Genomic DNA, 4826 nt, shown 5'->3' with positions numbered 1-4826 from the left:
TTTCACAGCTTTCACTGGGGGTCCATCATAAGGTGACAGTCATTTTGCTCCAGATGATGACTCCAAGAAGAAGAGATAGATGCTGTTCAAGGCGACAGTGGGCCCTGCACGCAGAAGCTGCTCAAGAAGTGCTCTTGAGAGGATGATGTTGAAGTGATGGCCAGAGGGCTTCTTCTCATGGCATGTCTCCCTGCAGCTGGCCCTCCCAGGAAGTGATACTGCAAGGGACGAGTGGCCTTCTGGGGGGCTACTTGATATCAACCCATCAACTGAGTCTGGGCAGTCATTTCACAGGTTTGAGGTCTTCCAAGGAAGGGACTCAGAGGTCCCCCAGCTCAGGAAGGTCAAAGTGCTGCTTTGGTGTGAGCTCAACATGTTCCTGAGGACTTTTTTTCAACACAGGATTTCTTTTTTTTTTTTTTGAGTTGGAATCTCACTCTGTCGCCCAGGCTGGAGTGCAGTGACATGCTCATGGCCACCGCAGCCTCAAACTGCTGGGCTTAGGTGATCCTTCTGCCTCAGCCTTCCAAGTAGCTGGAACTATAGATGCACATCACCACGCCCAGGTAATTTTTGTGATTTATTGTAAAGACGCGGTCTCACCAAGTTGCCCAGGCTGGTCTCGGACCCTGTGCTCAGGCAGTCCTCTTGCCTCAGCCTCCCAAAGTACTGAGATTACAGGCTGAGCCACCATGCCCAGCCACCAACACAGAATTTCTAAGATTAATTCTACCACGAGGTCGTATTAGCCTTTTTCAGTCTAAACAGTATTGAGATTCAGCCCCAAGCGAGGTGCCCAGACCCCCTTGGCTGTCCCGGTCATTCTCCTGTGTCTTGCTCTAGCTCTTCCAGTTTCCTCCTGGGTCGAGGACTGTGTTCAGATGTGGACTAACCTAGTGGTCCCCATTCTGGTACTATCGCTCCATGAATGTGGCTGAAGATGGTGCTTCTGGTGGCCACATTTTGATCACAGGTTTCCTGACCTCTCCCAGAAGGAACTCTCTGCTGATAGGCGGGAAAGACAGTTCACCCCCCACATGGCTGCTGGAATGCTGGGGAACTCCAGGATGCCTTTCCAATGGGAGAAGTTGCCGTGTCTGGGCTCTGACCTAGAATAGCTAGCGATCATGGCCAACACACCACTTTGACATATTCCGTCATTTAACCCTCTCAGCTGCTCTGAAGTCACATAAGCTATGATTCTCAAGCAAAGACATTCAGCAATGCACCCAGGATCACACAGCTACAGTGCCCAGCTGCTGGTAGAGGGTGGGTATCCAGCCCATCCATCTCCCGATGTCCCTTGGGATGTGACAGGCCCTTTGCAGATCAGGGAAGAGGGGGATGTGCTTGAAATGCCCAGCAGCTGCTTCTCCATGCTCTCATTTTCCAGGATAGGTGAAGGCTGACCTGCTGTGGGACTGTAACCTCCACGGAGCTGGAGGGATGGTGGGAGTGTGGTGAGTGACTGTCTGCACAACCGTGAGCTTCCCGGGAGATGAGCTCCAACCAGAGTTCAGCCCATCACAAGCTAGTTAAGAAAAGCAGGGGCTTGGGAAAGGGTTGAGCAATTAGGCACCGTGTCCAGCTGCTCATCTCGTGACTCTTACTTCTATTGTATTGGAGATGATCTTGAACTCGGGAGTGGGCGGCCCTGTGGGGGTGGGAGGCTGTTCTGCTGTCTCTGTCTGTCAGCAGTGGTGAAGAAGCCTGCCCTGCAGGCAGCACACCTCTTCCCCCCTCCTCCCTGGGGTGAATCAGCTGGTGGGAACCTTTGTGTCTTGGGAAAGAAGGAAACACAGCTGACCAGGGACGCTGACGTCGCCACTCGGCCATAGCTGAATGGGGCACTGTTCTTTCTGCTGCGGCAACCTTCCCAGCTGAACCATCATTTTCTCTTTTCTTTTCCTCCCTCCCTTCCCCACCCCCCATTTCTTTCTTTCTTTCTCTCTTTCTTTGAGATAGGGTCTTGCTATGTTGAATTCCTGGGCTCAATTGATCTTCCTGCTTCAGCCTCCCATATAGCTGGGATTATGCACCGTGGCGCCTGGCTGAACCATCGTTTTCATGCAAATATAGTTCAAATTCTTCTGAATTTGCCCAAACGGGCAAAATGATTGTCACTGAAGTAGCAAGTGTATCCAATGAAGTAGCAAAACTATATTCTTTCAACAAGCATCTCATACTGATGAAGAGCCATTTACAAGCACTAAAGTGGAGAAATGGTAAATTAGTCTATGTGGAGAGCTTGGGAAAGAACCGGGTCCAGTCCTTCCTCCAGGGAGGGCTTTCACATCCTAACTGGGGTGCGAGCTGTCTTTCTGCATCTTCTTCTGCCCGCCCAAGAGCGCCCGGGTTGCACTGAGTCAGCAGCCTGGAGAGTGTACCCCACCCCCTTCCTGACCTGAGAGGTCAGCACAGATACTTCCTGCCTGGCCCCAGCATACAGCCAGAGGGAAGGGACCCCAATCTCTGGCCGAAGCCCCTAAAACTTGAGTTGGGGGGATTCTAAAGAAGGCTTGGGAAGCTCCAGGCCCCAAGAGGCCCAGAGAACAGGGTCCCAAGAGCTGCTTTGCTGGCGAATTCGCTGTGGGCACTCAGATGGGGGCGTGGCACTGTTCAGGGCTTAGTGCCAGATGGCGTCACGGGTACTAAGTTGTCCTCTTCCTAGAGGGCAGCTGTTGCCAGGTTCCAGGGAAGTGGCACTTCTGGTGCTTCCAGGGGCTGTTGTCACGAAAGCTCTAATGCTATTTTCCCAAGAGCCCAGACTCAAGGAGCGGCCACTGGTGACCGGAGGTGCTTGTGTTTGCACCAAGTTAGGTCCTCTGAGGCAGCTCTCCTCCTAACTGGGTGCAGAGCTCAGCGTACATGCCTCTGCCCCGTGTGCTCAGGGCGAAACGCACTTACATTGCCCTGACAGAGGCTCCAAGAGGGGTCCACCCAGAGAACAGCTCATTAACCCACATCTGAGCTGGGAATTCTTACCAACTCAGTCTTCCAGCCTCTCTCCAGCCCTCTGGCTCTCAACAGCAGGATGAAAATTGAAACACCGGGAAGTTATTTAAAATGTAAATTTTGCCAGGGCCATCGAGTGCTCCTATGGTAGCAGCTACTTGGGAGGCTGTGGTGGGAGAATCTCTCAAGGCCAGGGGTTTGAGGTTGCAGTAAACTATGATCATGCCACTGCACTTCCAGCCTGGGCAACATAGCGAGACCTGTCTTTCAAAATAAATAAGTAAAGTGCAAATCTGGGGGCCTGTCAGGAAGATTCTGACTTGGTAGCTCTGGGGTGGGAATCACCTGGGGCTGGTGATTCTCTTGTGCACGGAAGCCTCCAACACTGCCAAGTCAGGAGGCACTGAGGAGAGCTCCCTGCCTGCAGTGACATCCCAGCTCTCACTGAATGACCCATTCGCCCAGCTATCACCTGGACTGGGCTAATGGGGCCATGGTCCTGACCACAGAGGCAACCTCTCACAGCCTCTGCCATCTTCTCATTGTATGTCCAGGAGGCTGGGGCTGAATCCAGAAGACTGAAAGCAGAGGCGTGCACCCTCTGTTGGGCCAGTGAGTTGTCTGCTAAAAAGAGCTGATAGAAGGTGGTTGCAGAAATAGAAATGGCCCATATTTCCTAGAGTTGGCCTGGGAGATGGGACTCCTGTGTCTGCCTCTGCATTCAGCCTGAAGGACTGGCCTCAGTGGACAGGTATTTTCTTCTCCAGCAGTAGAGTGACCAGTCGTTTATAGGTTACTGGTTGCTGTGCCTTAACCTCTGCTTGGTACCATGAAGCAGAGGAGAAATGTTCCTGGCACTCATGGCTTTTTCCCCAGAAGCAGTGCTGTAAGTGAGGTCCTCTTCTGTGGGAATATCAGTGCCACAGTCCACCCATCCACAGATCTTACTCATGTAGGCGGCTGTAACAGAATAGCATAGACCAAGGGGTTTATCAACAACAGAAATTGGCCGGGCTCGGTGGCTCAGCCTGTAATCCCACGCCTTTGGGAGGCTGAGGTGAGTGAATTGCCTGAGCCCACGGGTTCGAGACCCGCCTGGGCAGTGAGACCTCATCTCTACAATAAATCAAAAAATCAGCCGGGTGTGGTAGTGTGCGCCTGTAATTCTGGCTGCTCGGAAGGCTGAGGTAGAAGGATCGCCGGAGCCCAACAGGTCAAGGCTGCGGTGGCTGGGAGCGGCCACTCTGCACTCCAGTCTGGGCGACCGAGTGAGACTCCAACTCAAAAAAAACCCAAAAAACAGAAATTGATTTCTCACAGTTCTGGAGACTGAGAAGTTTGTGATCAGGTCACTGACTGATTTGGTGTCTGCAAAGGGCCTGCCCCTGGTTCACAGAGGGAAAGTTCTTGCTGTGTCCTCTCAGGGTAAAAGGCAAGAGTGAGCTTCCTCGGGCCTCTTTTATAAGGGCACTAATCCCACTCATGAGGGTATCACCCTCACGAATTCATCAATTCCCAGAGGCCCCACCTCCTTGAGGTTGGGATTTCAACATATGAATGTGGGGGGAGCCATTCAGAACATAGCAGATGGGTAGATAGGTTTCTGATGGATCGCCCTGCAAATCTACCCGTAATGCATGACATGGTTGCTCTGGAAGAGTACTTTCTGAACCCCTAGAGTCTAATTGCAAGTGAACTTTGGGGAGCACCATGTGACTGTGAGTCAGGGACTACCTGTAGGACTCAGCCCTTGACGTTGCTAAGGGGGCCAGGGCCAAAGCCCAGGACCCGGCTTCAAGAGCCTGGCATGAATCCCTCCATGGGGACCCAGAGCAGGCATCCTTGTTGAAAGACAAGTGGTCAGGGATGCC

The sequence above is a fragment of the Carlito syrichta genome, unplaced genomic scaffold, assembly GCF_000164805.1.
Source record: "Carlito syrichta isolate Samal-C Ts95f unplaced genomic scaffold, Tarsius_syrichta-2.0.1 Scaffold304553, whole genome shotgun sequence".
NCBI classification, from domain to species: domain Eukaryota; kingdom Metazoa; phylum Chordata; class Mammalia; order Primates; family Tarsiidae; genus Carlito; species Carlito syrichta.
This window is presented reverse-complemented; position numbering follows the sequence as displayed.